Source organism: Trachemys scripta, chromosome 1 (assembly GCF_013100865.1).
Source record: "Trachemys scripta elegans isolate TJP31775 chromosome 1, CAS_Tse_1.0, whole genome shotgun sequence".
In the NCBI taxonomy this organism is placed as follows: domain Eukaryota; kingdom Metazoa; phylum Chordata; order Testudines; family Emydidae; genus Trachemys; species Trachemys scripta.
The window spans coordinates 298,121,608-298,141,535 of record NC_048298.1 but is presented as its reverse complement, the minus strand read 5'-3'; the positions used below and the strand labels follow the sequence as shown (position 1 = coordinate 298,141,535).

Here is a 19,928-nt window from a genome sequence, read left to right as displayed (position 1 = left end):
CTCCTCTCCTTTTGCTCCCGCCACCTCTCATCTCGCTCGCCCCTCCTGTCCTCGCATTCATTTTCTGCTTTCCTGGACTCTGACATTGTTTGCCTCCATGCATCCATGCATTCTGCTGAGCTCTTTCAGTGCAGGAGGACTGCATGAGCTCAGAGAACATTTCATTGCAAGTGCATTTTTTTCACCTTCTTAGCTGCGCTAGCCTCTGGGACAGAGATGATAGGGGAAGTGTTGAAACATTTGCAGCTGTGGGAGGGAAAAAAAAAAAAAGGGAGAGTAGTGTTTAAAAAGACACATTTTAGAGAACAATGGGTAGACTTTTTCATGGTGAACCAAGCTGTTACATTACATAGCACATGTGCTTTCAGTATAAGGTCACATTTTGCCTCTTATATTGAGGACCTGCTGGTTTGGTGTGAGAGATCACACACACAGGGCCGGGCAACAGAATTTGGCTTGCAGGCAGCCCTGGTAAGCCACAGTCTTTCGGCTTCTTCAGCCTTCATAACATGTGGGAATGGTTTCAAACAGCAGCGCCCTCCTTTCCCATACCAATACCAAGCACCCGTTGAGTTGGCCATTTAAAAGGTGGGGCTGTACTGGCCGCGAATGCATCCCAAGTCTTCAGGGCAAATTAATCATTAAACACACTTGCTTCTAAACCATGCATTATATTTACAAAAGTACACTCACCAGAGGTGCCTTCTCCAGCTTCATGGTCCGTGAGCCCAGGTTGGGAGGGTATTGGCTCCAGGGTGATAAACAGTTCCTCGCTGTCAGGGAGAATGGTTTCTCCACTTGCGTGCTGTGCAATATCCTCCTCTTCCTCATCCCCCAAATCCTCATCCCTGTTGCGTGAGACTCCCCCCTTGCAGGTGTCCACGGACAGGGGTGGGGTAGTTGTGGCCCCCCCACTAGAATTGCATGCATGTCTCGGGCTCTGACCCGGAGCAGCTGTTTGCCTCTTTGGCAGGCTTGCCTGAGCGCCTTAATTTTCATGCGGCACTGCTGCAGGTCCCTTTTGTAGCCTCTGTCCATCATGCCCTTAGAGATTTTTTTTCAAATATTTTGGCATTTTGTCTTTTGGAATGGAGTTCTGATAGCACGGATTCATCTCCCCAAACAGAGATCAGATCCATTACCTCCCGTTTGGCCAATGCTGGAGCTCTTTTGTGATTCAGGGACTGCATGGTCACCTGTGCTGATGAGCGCTGCATCGTCACCTGTGCTGATGAGCTTGCCACGCTGGCCAAACAGGAAATGAAATTCAAAAGTTTGCGGGGCTTTTCCTGTCTACCTGGCCAGTGCATCTGAGTTGAGAGTGCTGTCCAGAGCGGTCACAATGGAGCACTCTGCAATAGCTCCCGGAGGCCAATACCATTGAATTGTGTCCACACTACCCCAAATATGACCCAGCGATGTCAATTTCAGCGCTAATCCCCTCATCGGGGAGGAGTACAGAAATCGATTTTAAGAGCCCTTTAAGTCAACAAAAATGACTTTGTCGTATGGATGGGTCCAGGATTAAATTGATCTAACGCTGCTAAATTTGACCTAAACTCGTAGTGTAGACCAGGGCTAAGTCTCATTGAAAGTCAATAGTGCCTAAGTAACTTTTGAAAGGGGAACTTAGATTCCTAAGTCACTCAGGTCCAGATTTTTAAATGTATTTAGATGCCAAAGGATGAAAAGAGGCACCTAGTGGGATTTTCAAAATCACTTAACTATCTAATTGTACTGATTTAAATCACTTTACAAATCTGGCCCTGTGGCACTTTTGAAAATTTTACCCGGCATCTTCAGACAAGAGTTTAGCAGTTACTGTCTTAAAAACTGCTTGAAAATACCATATTTAGAATCACAGACTATTAGGGTTGGAAGAGACCTCAGTAGGCCATGTAGCCCAATCCCCTGCTCAAAGCAGGGCCAACACCAATTAAATCATCCCAGCCAGGGCTTTGTCAAGCCGGGCCTTAAAAACCTCTAAGGATGGAGATTCCACTACCTCCCAAGGTAACCCATTCCAGTGCTTCACCGCTCTCCTAGTGAAATAGTGTTTCCTAATATCCAACCTAGACCTCCCCCACTGTAACTTGAAACCATTGCTTCTTGTTCTGTCATCTGCCACCACTGAGAACAGCCTAGCTCCATCCTCTTTGGAATCCCCCTTCAGGTATTTAGACCATTTGAAGGAAGAGTTCCATTTCCATCCTTCAAATGTGGCTATAAGGCATGCTACAGAAGTGCCTCTGGTGTAAAGATTTTTTTTTTAAATGGAAGCATTAATCTCCAACGCTAGAAGCTGGAGAGAGATTAGCTGTCAAAATAATCTCAGACTTGAAAGAATAAAAACATCTGACTGAGAGAATGATGTGACTTTAAGGTCCAATGTCTCAAATTCTGCCACGTTAGGGACACTTTGTTGGATCAACAGAAATGTTTTTAGAACTTTTCTAAGTACTAATCCTAGACCAGCCATCTGAAAGAAAAATGTTCTTTCTTGAGTGATATAAATGGTTTGCAGGAAAATACAGGCCTCTTGACTAGTTTATAACAGAGGGGAGAGAGGGCACACTTTGTGTGTGTGTGTGTGTGTGCGCGCACGCGTCTACATGCAACCTGTTTGTTTTTACCTTGTGATGATTAGAGTGGCACAGGTCAGTGACAGATATGTGCAGGAATATGACAAATTCCAAACCCTACTGCTGTGTGCTAACAAATGGATTAAGAAGCTCAATGGCAATTACCAACTTTCAATCATAAACAATTATTCTTGCTGTGACTTTTTTTTTGGGGGGAAGGGGCCTTCTAACATCATTTTTGTAATTCCCTATGCAGAAATATAGCTAAGTGCGTATATAACTTCTGGGGAAAAAAATCAGGAGATATCAGCACCTCTGAAATGTTGGTCCCATGACAATCAAAGCTACACTAAAGCATAGATTTTTAGCTTAGTGCACTGGGAATTACATGCATAAATCTCAGTGCAATGAAATGTTCTAACTTGTACTTACAGAATCAGAGAAGTTCAGAGTTATGGATGTCACTCTGTACCTGACTCCATCAGCTATGCCTCTTGTACTGCAAAACCTCAGTGCAATGGGCAATCCAGAACACTGTATTGTGATGCATATTGTGTTATGGATATTCATGTGTATTATTGCCCTCTGCTGGAAGGCATGTCAGAGTAACTCATGTAAAAGTGTTTACTGCTTAAATTAGCTGAATTGCTCTTTCAGCTGACCTAGTGAAGGTCTCTTGGAGCCAACAATCATGAGTTTTACATGATCCTGATTGCTGCATGTATAATGTTACTTAGGATAGTGGTTTTATTATTACAATATATGCTGCACTTCCAAGGCATAATGGGATAAGGTGAAGGCAGTTTCAAATCTAAGCTGTAAGGAGGACAGGCAAAAGAGCCACTGAAGTGCAGTGCTCTTGCTGATGCTCTGAGCCAAGCTGAAGAGCCTCTAATACTAACATCATCTTTTTCAAGCCTGTAACTATTGCAGGAGAGAGACCACTACTAGTGCTATATTAGTTTTAGGAGGGCAATATTGCCAAACCCAAGCATTCCAAAAACATGACTGGAACTCCAAAACTCATGAGATGGGGTTAAAAATCATGAGACATTATAAAATAAATGTTGGGTTATTTTTATTTGCCTTGTGTGTTTTTTGAACACATTTTCCGTTTTTTCTTTGCAGCCACGATGGCTAGAAACTTTTTTTTAGATGAAATCTGAGACTCACATAATCACATGACTCCAATAGCCGAGGCTTTAAGGGAAACACATCACAAAAATTGGCAACAATAGGTAGAAAAATAAGAAAAGTAAGATAAATAGCAAGAAACGCATAGGTGATAAAAATACATAGAGGACTTAGGAAGACGTGTATCTCAAACATTCACCTCTTCAGTAAAACTATTCTGGTCTCTCTGGCAAATAACACATAATATAAGTATTCAGAAACTTTATCAATGGCTTCTTTTTTAAAATGAGAAATACTGTAAAGAGTTCATTTACCTTTTAACCTAGAGTGACAAGAGACAGAATTCACTTCAAAACTAAGATTCACTCAGTCCTTCAATTTGAGATCAGATTCTACTGTACTGTGGAAAACAAGGGAGTGGGAAGACAATGGAGGACACATAACCTCCCCACCTGTCTCCTCCCTGCCCTGCCCCCAGCCTGTGGCTCCCTTGCTCTCCCTGCCCCATGTTACTTGGGGCCCTGTTCTCCCACAGCACTGCCTAGGGTTACCGTATTTCCACAAGCAAAAAAGAAGACACGGGGGGGAGGAGCCCTGCTCTAGCCCCGCCCCTGCCCCGCCCCATCCACTCCCTCCCACTTCCCACCCTCTGATTGCCTCTCTCAGAACCCCCAACCCCCCCCCCCGCTCCTTGTCCCCTGACTGCCCCCTCCTGGGACCCCTGCCACTAACTGCCCCGTAGGACCCCACCCCCTATCTAAGCAGCCCTGCTTCTTGTCCCCTGACTGCCCCCTCCTGAGAACCCCCAACCCTCACTGCCCCCCTATGACCCTACCTGTCCCCTGACTGCCCCGACCCTTATCCACACCCCCACCCCATATTCACACCCCCACCCCCAGACCCCCGGCACTCCCGTGCCCTATCCAACTGCTTCCTGCCCCCTGACAGGACCCCCAGAACTCCCGACTCATCCAACTCCCTCTGCTCCCTGCCTGCCTTGATCCCTCTCCACACCCCTGCCCCCCTGACAGCCCCCCCAGAACCACAGACTCATCTAACCCCCCTGCTCCCTGTCCCTGACTGTTCCAACCCTTCTCCACACCCCTGCCCCTCGACAGCCCACCCCCCCCGAACTCCCAACCCATCCAACCCCTCCTCCCTGTCCCCTGACCAGGGCCGGCTTTAAAGAGCCCAGGAATCGGGCTGTGCTCCGGCCGGGGCTGCAGGGCTTGGGGCCGAGCCGAAGATGCTTGGCCAGAACTGGGGCCGGTGCTGCTGGGGCCCGAGCCGGGCCAGAACCGGGGTCGGCGCCGCTGGGGCCCGGGCCGGCGCTGCTGGGGCCCAAGCCGGGCCAGGCCGGGCGTGCTCAGCCGGCGCCGGGCTGGCGCACTCGGCTGGAGCCGGGGCCGCTGCCCTGAGGCCCGAGCCGGGCCAGAGACGCTGGGGCCGCTGGGCGCCACTCGGCCCAGGCCGGAGGGAGCCGCTCGGCCAGGGCCGCGCCTCCCTGGAGCTCTCCTCCTCATGTCCTCCCCCCGCCCCAGCTTACTTGCTGCTGCCTCCCACCTGAAAAGAAGCAGGGGCAGACTTCCCGCAAAGATCTGATTCGCGGGAAGCAGAGGAGAGGGAGGAGCAGGTGGGCAGAGCATTCAGGGGAGAGGAGGAGGGGGAAGACAGCTGCAGGGCCGGACAGCGTGGTAAGGCTGCAGGGGATGGGGGGAGCTTTTCTGTCTATAAATAGCCGACCAGGGGGAAATCCCGGACATTTTTAGATTTTTAAAAATCCCCCCGACGCTATTTATAGACCGAAAAGCCGGACATGTCCGGGGAAATCCAGACACATAGTAGGCCTAGCTACTAGCCCTAGCCCCCCCCAGGCACAGTCAGCTGCTCTTCCTGGTGGCCAGAGCTGGGCAGGGAGCAGGACAGAGCACTCCTGGACGCTGCCTGGTGCAGCGCAGCAGCTGCCTGGGAGAGTGCCTGACTGCGGCAGCAGCAGGCTGCCTCCCCTACCGGGCTTGGTTTCCGGGATAGCTAGCTGCGAGAGAGCCTGTGGCCTGGCTGGGAGAGGCAGCAACGGCAGTCCGCTCCCTGTCCAGGCTCAGCTTCTGGGGAAGAGGAGCCAAATCTGAGCATGCCAGAGGGGGTGGGGAGCAGGGCCGGATTAATGCAGGGGGGTTAGGGGCTGCAGCAGGTCTCAGGCAGGCTGCTTGCATGGCCCCACGCTGCTCCCGGAAGCGGCCAGCTACTAGCATGTCTCTGCGGCTTCGGGGGGGGGGGGGAGAGAAGAGAGGTGGCTCAGTGCGCTGCCCACACCCCCAGCACCATTCCTGCAGTTCCCATTGGCCAGGAACCAGCCAATGGGAGCTGCAGAGGCAGCGCTTGCCGGCAGCGCATGGAAACATGCTGTCCCCCTCCCCTCAGGGGCGTGCAGAGATGTGCCAGCAGCCGGCTGTTTCTGGGAGCAGCGTAGGGCTATGGAAGGCAGACAGCCTGCTGAGACCTGCTGCTCCACCAGCCGGAAGCCACCTGTAGTAAGCACCTCCCAGCCAGAGCCTCCACCTCGCACCCCAACTTCCTCCCCCAGGTCAGAACCCCCTCCTGCACCAAATTCCCTCCCAGAAAGAAACTAATATAACAGCTGTTCTAAGGTAAGAAGTCGGCTATTTTGAATTAACTTAACTATATTCTACACGTTTTAAGACTGAAATGTAGCCACAGAACAGCTTTATGTTAATTAAAAGGCAAGTTTAGTATAGCATTAATAGCTTTGATGCCATAATTGTGATCATTTTGTTTTATATTAGGAAAAGACTTGTGTGACTAGTTTGGTCACAGAGACCCCCTTGGGACTGCCACCTGATGTGCTGAGACCATCTCTGAGCCTGTTTTCCCTGCCAGCTTGGGACTTCAGAAGCCTGCCTTGTTGAACCAGACATGCCTGCTGCAAACATAGACCCAGGTCTGAACCACGTCCCAAAACCTGCAGACTTAACTAAAAACAGCTTAAGAAATGCTCCTGTCTCCAGCACCCAGATACCCAGTTCCCAATGGGATCCAAACCCCAAATAAATCCGTTTTACTCCATATAAAATTTATACAGGATAAATGCATAAATTATCCATCCTCTATAACACTGATAGAGAGATGCACAGCTCTTTGCTCCCCCAGGTATCAATTAAGAACACAAGAATGGCCATACTGGGTCAAACCAAAGGTCCATCAAGCCCAGTATCCTGTCCTCTGACAGTGGCCAATGACAGGTGCCCCAAAGGGAATGAACAGACAGGTTATCATCAAGTGATCCATACCCTGTCACCCAATCCCAGCTTCTGGCAAACAGAGGCTAGGAACACCATTCCTGCCCATCCTGGCTAATAGATTCATGGAAGATAGGCCCATCAATGGCTATCTAGCTCCCTTTTGAACCCCATTATAGTATTGGCCTTCACAACACCCTCTGGCAAGGGGTTCCAGAGGTTGACAGTGCATTGAGTGAAAAAATACTTTCTTGTGTTTGTTTTAAACCTGCTACCTATTAATTTCATTTGGTGGCCCCTTGTTCTTGTATTATGAGAAAGAGTAAATAACACTTCCTTATTTATTTTGTCTATACGACTCATGATTTTATAGACCTCGATCACATCCCCTCTTAGTCGCCTCTTTTCCAAGCTGAAAAGTCCCAGTCTTACTAATCTCTCCTCATACAGAAGCCTTTCTATACCCCTAATCATTTCTGATGCCTTTCTGAATCTTTTCCAATTCCAATACATCTTTTGAGATGGGGCGACCACATCTGCATGCAGTATTCAAGGTATGGGTGTACCATGGATTATATAAAGGCAATATGATATTTCTGTCTTATTATCTATCCCTTTCTTGAGGATTCCCAACATTTGGTTAGGTTTTTTTGACTGCCGTTGCACATTGAGTGAATGTTTTCAGAGAACTATCCACAATGACTCCAAGATCTCTTTCTTGAGTGGTAACAGCTAATTTAGACCCCATCATTGTATATGTATAGTTAGGATTATGTTTTTCAATGTGCATTACTTTGCAGTTAACATTAAATTTCATCTGCCATTTTGTTGCCCAGTCACCCAGTCTTGTGAGATCCTTTTATAACTCTTAGTAGTCTGCCTGGGACTTAACTATCTTGAGGAGTTTTGTATAACCTGCAAATTTTGCCACCTCACTGTTTACCCCTTTTCCAGATTGTTTATGAATATGTTAAATAGGACTGCACCCCATACAGATCCCTGGGGAACACCACTATTTACCTCTCTCCATTCTGAAAATGGACCATTTATTCTTACCTTTTGTTTCCTATCTTTTAACCAGTTACCAATCCATGAGAGAACCTTCCCTCTTATCCCATGACTGCTTATTTTGCTTAAGAGCCTTTGGTGAAGGACCTTGTCAAAGGCTTTCTGAAAATCTAAATACACTATATTGACTGGATCGCTGTTGTCCGCATGCTTGTTGACCCCCTCAAAGAATTCTAGTAGATTGGTGAGGCATGACTTCCCTTTACAAAAACCATGTTGACTATTTTCCAATAAATTATGTGCATCTATGTGTCTGACAATTTTGTTCTTTACAATAGTTTCAGCCTGGTACAGTTCTAGTTAGCTCCAGCTCAGGTGGGAACTAGGGGATTTCTCATAACTGGAACCTCCCTTCTTCTGTTCCACCCCCTTATATAACTTTGGAACAAGGCAGGAATCTTTTGTCTCTCTGGGTCCCCACCCCTGCTTCTAAATGGAAAAACACCAGGTTCAAGATGGATTCCAGTACCAAATGACATGGTCACATGTCCTGTGAGACCCCAAGCCTTCATTCTTCCTGGCCTGACTCACAGGAAGGCTTGCAAGTAAACGGAGCCATTTACAACCAATTGTCCTAGTTGATGGGAGCCATCAAGATTCCAAACCACCATTAATGGCCCACACTTTGCATAATTACAATAGATGTAATCAGAGTTATATTTCATATTTCCAGTTTCAGATTCAAGAAAGATACATTTATACAAATAGGATGACCACACTCGGTAGAGTATAAGTTTTGTAATGATACCTTACAAGAGACTTTTTGCAGGAAGCATATTCCAGCTACATTATATTCACATTCAATAGCATATTTTCATAAAATCATATGGAGTGAAACATCACAACTTGTATTCAGGGACCCCACAAAATCTAATACCCCCGGGCACACAGGAGAGTTAATCTGGCCTTCTTGGGAGTTCCGGCTCACTCGCCGCAGGCCCCAGAAGCTGAGCTTGGGCAGGGGCACAGCCTGCTGCTGCCGCAGCCAGGCACTCTCCCTGTCAGCCACTGCACTGCACCGGGCAGCGTCCCAGGAAGCTTGGTTGGAAGAGGTTCTGGCCCCAGCCCCTCATTTGTAGCTCTGGCCCCTGTCCCTTCCTCTTCCTGTACAGGCTGGCTGCTGGCACTTGACCCTTCGTGACCCTCCCACGTCACCTATTTATTTATATTGGGTATTTGCCTCAATTTCAGCCACTGGTGGAGCTCCATTGGTGCAAACCCTCAATGTAGCTGCTATAAAACAAGATTTGCACTGACTTACAGAAGAGGTCAATAGTACCATTGTAAGTTGTGGGTTACTGTGTACTCTAGGGGCTTTCAGTGGTGCAGCTTATACTGGTGACTAGTCACACATGACTGAAAATTTCCAACGTAGAGAAGGCTGGTTTGCTACAGGCAGTTAGCATGGACTGTCTATTGCTGTAACTACGCTAGGTCTACACTTGTAGACCTAGAATTCTCCAAAAGTGTAGTTTCCACTTTGTCATCTAATGCCTGAGCCTTGTCTTCCACTGGTGCTACAACTGGTGGAGCTGCACAGAATGTGAATTGTGAGTTCAAAAAAATCCCTGATTAGACAAGGCCTCTGTTTCTATTTCCCCTGTCTGTGAAGTAGTAACATCTAGCAATCTCACTCAGGTGAGAAAGCTGTAGATTTTGACTACCAGTGCCAGTATTAGGAAGGAGTCTGAATTAAAAAGATTGCCATTGTTTAATACCAGACAACCACAATACTCAAAGATGTACATTCCCACCAATCTATTTTTAGCGCCTATATATCATGGAAAAATATTTAAGTGACAGTATAGAAATCAATATGTGCGGTTATCTTTTTCCAGAAAAAAAAACTAGTATAAACTTTAGTGTTCAGATACACTGGAGCTAATAAGTTTTTATTTTTATTTTTTAAACAGTATGCCTTCCATACAGCCTCCATCAATATACCTCTTACCTTAGTCAATATGCTAAGTATCAACTTTTACACATTGGCCCAGAATGTCCCCTCACTAGGAGGGCTGGGAGAGTGGGGGGGGGGGGGGGAAGAGGGAGATTTTTTTTACTGGGAAATGAGATGTGGTTCCATCCCAGAACCCAGTGGATTTTGGGATAACTACAGGAAGTCAGTGGCAAAAATACCAAAATAGGTTTCACCCTTGAGAGAACCAGTTATAAATGGCTATTCATACTATCTGCCAGAAATGCTTATGGGTAAATGCTACAGCTTAGCAAGTTAACTATCAACCTCTGGAATTAACTGACATTTATCAAAGAAGTTCTATAAATAACTATTGGGTAGAATTTGATTGTGATTTAAAATATCCCAGTCTTACAATCCTGGCCAACTTGCCATCTTATCAGCATAGCTTCTTGTGATGTTTGTGTCTCAATATGTGCAATTTGTTTGGGTAATAAACATTCAAGTTTTGCTGGGGAAGTAGGCTCATGAAGATATGAAAATAAAATTACCTTCTCTGTCAACTTCAGAGCTCCTGCTGACTCTCCAGAGCCAGTCCAAACCTCACAAGTGGGAGCAACAAGGGAGCCCACAGGGCAGGGGTAGGTATGTAGAAGTTAGAATGGTACTGTGAATTTTGGGATGGTTAGGAATCATGTCATCTGTAAAATCCCACGCTGGCACAGAAATACTCAAGCAGATTGGCTTCTATGTCATTTTATTTCTGTAATTAAATATTTGTTTTCCTGTGTCTTTAAGTGATGCTAGCAAATTTAGCAGTGGAGTGGGAAGGATAAGAGGGGACAGGAGCAAGTGAGAACCTGGGAAAGGAAGCAGAAGTCAGAGTGCGGAAAATCTGACAGAATCAGACCCACTAGGGTCATGAGAAGACAGTAGCATCAGGAGTGGGAAGGCAGAGGTATCCTTAGAATGGATGATGCAATGATACTGTACCTTCTCTCTCTCTCTCTCTCTCTCTCATCACAGTGAGTTAGCACCAATGGGTAGCAGCCTGAGTCTGAAAAGGGGGAGATGGTAGTTTGGGGAAAGTGAATTGTTGTGGGGTACTGGAAGGGACAGCCACTCTATCTTTGGGCAGTTTGCCCATCACTACTTAATACAGTATTGGCATTACATACAAGATATAAAGGATATCTATACTTTTAAAATTATTTTTCACCACCTAAACAAACTCCTAGCATTAACATACAATTCAATTTTGACATGATTGAGACTCCCACAGAAATTTTCTGGCAGGCCTCAAAGGATTAATCATAAACGTAATTTCTTTTCTTCCCAGAAACACCTCAGACTGAATAATAAGCATCTTTCAGAGCTTTCGTCTTTAACAATGGAGTCTTTTCCCACTGCAATCTGGGGGATTTAAACATGTAAATTCCATTAACATTAATGGGAGTTTGTACTCTCTCTCAGTGGAGATACAGTGACTTTAGCTTGTTTTCTTAGCATGTGGGTATCATTTCAACATTGGACATAGGAGGGTACATACACAAAATCCATTGTGATAAACAGGGCCGGCGCAACCTATTAGGCGACCTAGGCTGTCACCTAGGGCGCTACAATTTGGGGGGCAGTGACCGCGGCTGTATTTCGGCAGCGGGACCTTCCGCCGCCTCTGTGGGGGGCGGTATTTTGGAGCGGGACCTTCTGCCGCCTAGTGTGGCAGAAAAGCTGGTGGTGCTCCTGGTGATAAACAGGTTTTGTGTACACATCTCCAAGGCTCCTTTTGAAAACTGACCCTGCAATGAAATAGTCTTTCAAAATAATTTCAGTGGTTTTATTGAGCTACTTTAATTAGGTTAATCTGTTTCATTTGCACTGCACACAAAGGTCTTAATTTTAATTTTTTTCTTATTATTAGAATATAAAGACTAGCTCAGATGGAAACCAATGCAAATTCATTTAAGGTCATCATTCTGCTATGAATGCTCCCTTTGCACTTAGGTTACAGGTTTTTGATATATTTATTTCCTTTGAATAAAAATGATATACATGTTAATATATGTTTTGCTTTTAGAATTCTGAACATGATTCATTCACACTGATGTATTTATTAGCCAGAAATAATGCAAATATGGAAGTACTGACTTCATAACAACACTTCTGGAAAGATAATGTTCTTTAAAAAGAGCTTGCAGGGAAAAACAATGCTCAGACATTACCATTGCCATTGCATGGTACTTGCAGCTTCACCAAATCACCATCAATGAAATGAGATATTTATACATTTCTACCTTGATTAGGAGACATTCAGTCGTATTTTTCATGGTACATTGGCAATGGAAGTTATGATTCATGTTACAATGACAATTAGTTTGCACAAGATATGTCCAAAGACATTGTATCAAGTCCCAACTTAGAATCCCTAGGCAATGTTAACATAACCACTGTTGTTCAGGGCCTTTGAAAATCAGGCCATTTACAACTAAACACTGAAGTCAATGTAGGTTCTTGGAAAAAAGTCAGACCATATGTGCTTACTGTAACGGCATACTGGAAAATCTATCTTTGCATGGTCTGTCTATAGGCACAAGGACCAAATCTCACTAATTTTACACAGGAGAGTGCCCAGATTTTAATTTGTGAGACTTGGATGTGATTTTTATTTTATATAAAAAAATCACAAATTTTGTTTGCTATATTGGAAACACCTATGGAAAAATGCCAGAAAGAATGTTCAATGTATCATGGTATTAATCAGTAAGTCAAAATGAATTCGAAAACAATTTTCTACAAAGAAATTAGAAGGTTCATTCTCTTGTTGTTAAAACAAGTCTTTAAAGGAAAACACTGTGTTATGCACCACTATATTCTTTAGCAGATGTTAAATATAAACATTGACCATGAATCATGTCCTCAGCTAGCGTAAACCCATGTAGCTCTATTGAAGTCAATGGATTTACTATAGCAATTTACACTTGCTCATGTGGTGCCAGATCAGCAGCAACTTCTTCTGGGCTGCCATAACATTCCTACATTGCAGGTATGCTGCACTCACATTGTAGGAGAGCTGCATTTCAAGGAGACACATGACCTATAAGTCAATTCCTTCAAAGTTCATAACTGCTTAATTTTAATTGATTAGTAACAGTTATAAGGCACCCTTAATACCTCAATGTGGCTGGGCCTGCTCCATAGATGGATGAGACTTCCAGATAAACTGCCAACATAACTTCCTGAATTAAGAGGCATTCTATCCTTTGAGTTGGTACAGAATCAGCACCCCAACTTGGTGCTAGAAACCACTGCTGCCAGAGATGCTATCTGCATTCAAAACCAAGGCCCTGGTCACTTGCAGTAATCAGAACAAACCAACCACAAGGGGCATTGCCTTGATGGCCTTGCCAAATTCCAAAGGGGGTAATTACTTTCTGCCTTCCTAACAGGGCCGGCTCTAGGTTTTTTGCTGCCCCAAGCAAAAAAAATTTTGGCTGCCGGCCCCCCCCCCCCCGGGCTCTTACCCCCACCCCACCTGCACCCCCTGCCACCCCAGCGCTGGGCTCTCTCCCCCACTCCACCCATACTCTATGCCGCCCCAGCCCTGGGCTCTCTCCCACCAGTGCTGACTCCACCCACTTCCCCCCTCACCTCCAGCTGGTCCGGCGCTGGCAGGGTTGGGGCTCCCGGGCCACGCCTCAGCCCAGGGTCCCTCCATCCAGGGCTTCCGCCTCCAGGACTGGCCGGGATCCAAGAGGGCAGAGCCGGGTGACCACCCTGGCAGGGGGATGAGGAGCCGGGGCAGGGTAGCCCCAGAGGCAGCGGAGCCCCGGAGAGCAGGACGCAGGCCCCGCACGACAGCGCCCCGCCCTCTATGGCCCTGCTGCTGCTTCTGGCTGCCCTGCCGCAGTCCCTGGGTGGCTCGGGCCGCTTCGCCCAGCCCCAGCTGTGGTCCTCGGGGGGACGGGCGCCCTGCGGCATCTGCAGGCAGCTCTGTGTGCCGTAAGGAGCGGCCCCCAGTCCCTGCTAGGAGCCTGCCCGGCCCAGCCACAAAGTGCAGCACTGCTCCCCAGCGGCGCGAACCGCAGCGGCCTCAGGGCACCCCCCGCGCACAATGCGCTGCTGCTGCTGCCAGGGCTGGCTCTTGGCTTTTGCTGCCCGAAAAAAAAAAAAAAAAAAAAAAAGAGATGGCCAGAATGCCGCCCTTGAAAATGTGCCGCCCCAAGCACATGCTTGGTTTGCTGGTGCCTAGAGCCGGCCCTGCTTCCTAAGCAGAGCTGGCTGGAAAATGGAAGCCCCTTGCCATGAAAACTCTCATTTAACAAAAATAAATAAAAAACACCGTAAGTCAGGACAAAATGTGTTTTTTAAAAATAAAACTCTCCGTGAGATGGGATTTCCAGAAAACTTGCACTTCAAGAGAACCAAAACCGATTTTTTCAGCTTGCCAGCTGTCCACCTGGAAGGCTCTTGTCAACATAATTTTCCTCCTGCAGGCAGAAAATGAAAATGACAAGAGCCATCCAGGCCAACAGCTGTAGATTGAGTGCCAAGGCTCACTGTATTTCCCCTTCCCACCGCTACTACTGGAGTGCCAGGGTGCAGGGCAGGCAGCCAACCAGGGCACTCAGCCTGACCCACATCCCCCCAGCCAGGCAGCAGCTGTCTGCCCGGAAGACTCTTTTCAGTTTTGCTTTCGCCACGCAGACAAAATGTGAAATTGATAAGATCCTTCCTGGTGAGCAGCCGGGGAGCCGTCACTTTGATTTTCCTGACAGAAAATAGAAATTTTCCAATGGAACTTTCTGATTTTCTGAAAAGGGCATTTTCCATTGGAATACTGTTCTGATGCAAAATTCCCCACTCAGCTCTATTCCTAAACCTTTTCTGGAGATTCAGTTGGACAAATTATGCTTCCTGTCCTAAGCTATCCCATCCCTGAGGTAGTTGCATTTCAGTGGTGATTGAAGTGATCCATATAGTTACAAATCAGAGTCTAAAGTGTTTTTGGATTATTGTAGGTGGAGCTGATAATGATGCTTATAGTCAAACTTGCCTGATATCTCTGTTTTCAGTTACTTATAACTTGGTGTAGCCCATAGGATTATTTTGCTAGTTATTATATCCTACTAATTCAGCCAGCAGTATTAATTAATACGTTTCTTTTTCTAATATTAATCCATTTTATTCTTATATTTTATCAGTATTAATTCCTTGGAATTTAGGATGTGTTGAGACATGTATTTCCTAATAATAATTTTTGCTGAAATGCAAGAAGTCTACCAGCTTGTAAGATCCGGTAAGATCGGCCATATAGCAAAAAGTATAATCAGTTATACATCTGTTAGCATAAAAGCTGGCAACCTTTGGCACCGTTAAGAATGGTCCCTGAACTTTGGGGAACTAAAGGGAGGAACTATCCACAGCACAGGTTTATCCAGCTCCTACAACCAGTTGGTAACTGTAGGGTACACCACAACTCTAGGTCATCAAGAGAGCCTAGGTTAGCAGTTTTGGAGTGAGAATTCTTATTAATATATTTAGAAAGTAAGTGTCATAATCCACTAACCTACAGGAGAAGGGTACCCATAAATTTCTTAGGGTACGGAAACAAGATTTGGGTATAGTAGGTTGGGCCTGGATTACATAGATCAGGATCCTATAAAATACCTTGTAAGGGTTGGTTAGTCAGTCTGTCTTTTAGGATAGTTTTAGGGATAGGCTCTCGCTCCTCTAAATTCTGGTTCTAAGCTCTATACTCTAACTCCTGAAGCTTCGGTTTCTTGGAGTACTTTACTCTAGAGACTATCAGCTCACTTTATGCAGTATAGTACAACTACTCAACATTCCTAACCATCGGGGAAGCCAGCACCATTGCGTAATTGGGCATGCCAGGAGTGAGGCTGGTCCTTCACTTCCTATTACCGGGCTCCCAAGGAAGGGTGTGAGTATGTTAGGTTAAGGTACTTATAATAGAAATGTTACCAGCAGGAGTTTTGAATCCTTTTACTGTTTTGCAGTTATAAGTTTCATTGCATTCCTTGTTTTTATGTTAATGGCAATAAATATTTTATCAATTTGGTATTGTCCTCAGTGTATGCGTTCTTGCCAAGCACCCTGAGAATCCTCTCCCTATATAGAACTCTGAGTTCTTAAACTCTGTAGTCTGAATTGGATAAGAACCTATAAATCTTCTGGTCAGATGCGATCAATGGCGAGTCATAAAAATTCACCCATCAAATTCAAATCAACATTGGCTAAACTTTTCTGTGACAGGTGACTGCCTCAGGCTGATTTAATTGTTTTTGGTTTCAGCAAAAACAGTTCAGCCATTTTCAAGAGAAAAGTTAGAAAAAAATGTTTTGCCCATGTTAAAAGTATTCTTACAGCTGTTTCACTGAGAACCTCTTGTGCCTTCATGCTTTGAAATAAGGACTTGAAATTCGGCATCAAGGAAGCGCCTTTTGCTGTTCCCGTGAGAAGCTTCCCAAATTTGACCAAGTTGAGCGGTTGAAAAATTGCAGCAGCCACGGACTCACTAAGGACTTGTTGCAGTTTGGCAGCTAAATTATCCAAAGATTTCATCTGCACTGAGCATGCACCAGCCCAGGGCAGGACAGCTGAGCAGGATTCTCCCTGTGATTACTGCTTTGGGCTGCTGTACCAAGGGGCACTGGAAGTGAGAGCAGGGAGACTCTCTCTCTCCTGTGCTCTCAGTGCTCTACCTACTGGTGCCCAGGCAGTGGAGGAGGAAGCAGCCTGACTCAAATAGGAACAAGAGCTGGACCTGAAGGGGGAAGGCAGCAGAGGGAATAGGTTGGGTTAATGAGCCTGAAGGGGGCAAGATTAGGACAGGCGTGGCAAGGAAACTGGGGCTGAGAAGATGAGCATCGGGTGGGGAGGACTGGGACAGGGTAGGTAAGAAAACAAAGAGACAGGTATTTGGCTGCCTACTTTGCCCAACTGGTCTGATCTGAACACATAAATAATGAAAGAGTGATCGGAGCAGGGGGACTTGACCAAGGGTCTTCTGCCCCCCAAGTGGGTGCCCTTATCAGTCATTAGGTGATTCTCTCTGGCCCAATCACTCTCTCATTATTTATCCACAGGGAAACAGCTTCAGCAGGAGTTCCCATGGCTCAGTAGCTTGAGCAGTCTCCTGAGAAGTGGGCAAGCCCTGTTCAAATCCTTTCTCCCGCTTTGCCAGGGAGGGGGAATTGAACCTTGGTCTCCCACATCTTAGGTGAGTACACTAACTGCGGAGCTAAAAGTTAGAAGGCAGGGGACACCTCCCCTCCAGCCTGTCCGTGTGGAGACAGACAGTTAGCACATTGGCTGGGTTAAGCAGCTACCTGCCTAGTTTGTCGATTTTTGTGGGTCACATTCTTAAGTGCCTATCTGTCCCCATTCTCTGTACAGGGACCTAACTCAGCTTTGTGGGTTGCAGCAGTGTTGTTGTCATGATTTTCCAGGCACCAAAAAATTAGGCACCGTGATGTTCAACGTTGCAATGCCTAAGTGCCTTTGTAGGATTCAACCCAAATTGTGTGCTCCTCATATTCTGGGTGACCAATTTCAGATCCTGGAGTATAATTTGAAAAAGTGCTGAGTGCTCAGCAGCTGCACCTGAAGTCAATCAGGGCTCTGCTTTGAACATATAAAGTGCTATATAAAACTAAATATTCTGAAATATTAGGTGTTTTGAATCTGGCATCCAAAATTAGTGGCCACTTTTGACCTTAATCTTTCTGTGACTCAGTTCCTATCAGTACAAAGAGGGTAATAATACACCCCGCCCCCAACACACACAGGGATATTGTGAAACTGAATACATGAATGTTTGTGAAGCACTCAGATACAACGGGGATGAGCACCACAGAAAAACCCAGGAGGAAATTAATAATTCTGTATTCAAAGCAGGGTTTGAATAGCATGCAGTAAATAACATCTATGAACAATGAAGAGAAAACAAAATATTGAATAGCTGCTCATTCAGCAAGCACTGTCTGTCCTGTGCACTGACAGAGGCAAAAGGGTCTGTGGGGAAAATATAGTATGGGATGATGTAACTAAAGACTGCATCATAATACATATGCACCAGGGGGACAAATTAAGGTTGCACAGGCAACCTTAATTTTGGCATTTCCTAAATTTTGAGTGTTTAACTTTGCAACATTAACAATCTTTCTGTATAGTTTTTTGGATGTAATTATTTATAGCATGCCAGAGTGTGCATAGCACTTTTCAACTGCATACAAGTTATCCTTCTGAAACAAGAGAGACAAGGTAGGTGTAGTAATATCTTTTATTGGACCAGCTTCTGTTGGTGAGAGAGACTGTGTGCAAGCAGGAAAACTTGTCTCTCACCAACAGAAGCTGGTCCAATAAAAGATATTACCACACCCACCCTGTCTCTCCAATATCCTAGGACCAACATGGCTACAACAACAATGCATAAATAAATATAAGCCATTATTTACAATGGTAGATCATGATTTGAGTCAGGATTTCAGTAAGCACTGTAGGATCATTGTTTTAAACTAACAATATAACAGTTTCAAGATGTGAAGAAAAACACTCAAATCCATAAAGCAATGAATTTCAGTCATTCTTCAAATGTGGTAGTCTGATGGTCCAGATTTATGGCCAGGTTAAAAACTATCCAAGGTCTTTCTATATATGGTCTTTTGGACAACCTGATTGATCATCAAGGCCCCAATCCAGCAAAGCACTTAAACATGTGGTTAAATTTAGTGATCACTGACTTCAATTGGACTTAAAACAGGTAGCTATATCAGGGCCTAAACTTCTCCACTAAATTGTCTTCAGAGTAAATTCCAGTGTACTAGATAGTCTTTAAAAATTAGGTCATCTAATCAATAGTGTATTTGATAAATCTCTCAAAAGTAATGACTGAATTTATTTTTCCAGTCTTGAACTGACACTGACAATAACAAAGTTACACCAGAGAAGGAACCTGTTAGTGAATTCTAAACAGTCAAATGAAAATGTTAGTGTAACAAGAATCTTACCTGAACACAACCTGCCTAGGTAAGAATAAAAAAAAAAAAAAAAAAAAAAAAGCACAAACTACTAAAAGCACCACTTAGGTCATTATATTAAGTATACCCACTAATTTAATAAACAAGTCGAGGTCAGTGGAACAGAAGAAAAGAGTATTTTGCACCTTGCAATCCAGCCTGAATAAGGGGCACCGCATAATTGCCTAGTACTACCAGAAGCAGAATAGGAACCAGAGTGTTACTCTTAGTCACACACTGCTTCCTAATCACCCTTGCTCAAAGGGGTGTGTGTGTTGGGGGGTGGGGGGGAAGTAACACTCCACAAGCCCTTTCCTAGCATAGCTTCCTTCCCCCTCCACTGCAGCCTAGCTGTGCTGCCTGGAGCAGTGAAGGGAGTAGAGCTAAGGTTCAGTCCACTCCCTGCTCTTGCTCATCCACTCCTTGGCCAACTGCATGGGAGGGGGAGTAGCAGCTGTTTTCTCCTACAACACATGTTAATGCAAATAGCCCATTCAGTGGATGAAAGGGTCTCCTCCCCTGTGAGGCCCACATTTGAGCCTTAAATACAGAGGTGAAAAGGTAGAGGAAGACAAAGGAATAAATACATAAGAGCCCCCAAACCTCTTCTACTTTCACTCATAATAATGATGATGATTATTTGCTACATACGTGTTTCCTGAACCTTCGTTTGCCTGGAAGTCAGGGAAAAAAAACCTCAGCAAGCTAAGGGTTAAAAGTGTTCTTCCCACCTCGGTCATTCTTCTGAAGCCCTAGTTAACTTTCAAGGACTGCTGGTGCGATTGTCATTCAGGGCTGCAGCATAAATATCAGCTTTGGGGAGAAGGAAAGTGGGACAACTGTTCACCTCAGTGCGATCTTATTTATTACTACGATGGGCAGCTGATCAGCCAGCCAATAATGAGGTATTTAGACCAGCCTAAATTCCATGCCT

General features: G+C 45.4%; 1 protein-coding gene and 1 long non-coding RNA gene across 6 annotated transcripts in view; one reads left to right on the top strand and one right to left on the bottom strand.

The window, feature by feature from the left end:
- LOC117871047 overlaps positions 1-6,904 on the top strand; it is a 36,174-nt gene extending 29,270 nt beyond the window's left edge. The window contains exon 3 of the long non-coding RNA XR_004644133.1: positions 6,521-6,904. This is a non-coding gene — a long non-coding RNA (uncharacterized LOC117871047). The remainder of the gene's footprint in view (positions 1-6,520) is intronic.
- The window catches only part of STARD13 (StAR related lipid transfer domain containing 13), a 457,620-nt gene that overhangs the window by 184,220 nt on the left and 253,472 nt on the right, over positions 1-19,928 (bottom strand). The gene's annotated exons all lie outside the window — the stretch shown is intronic.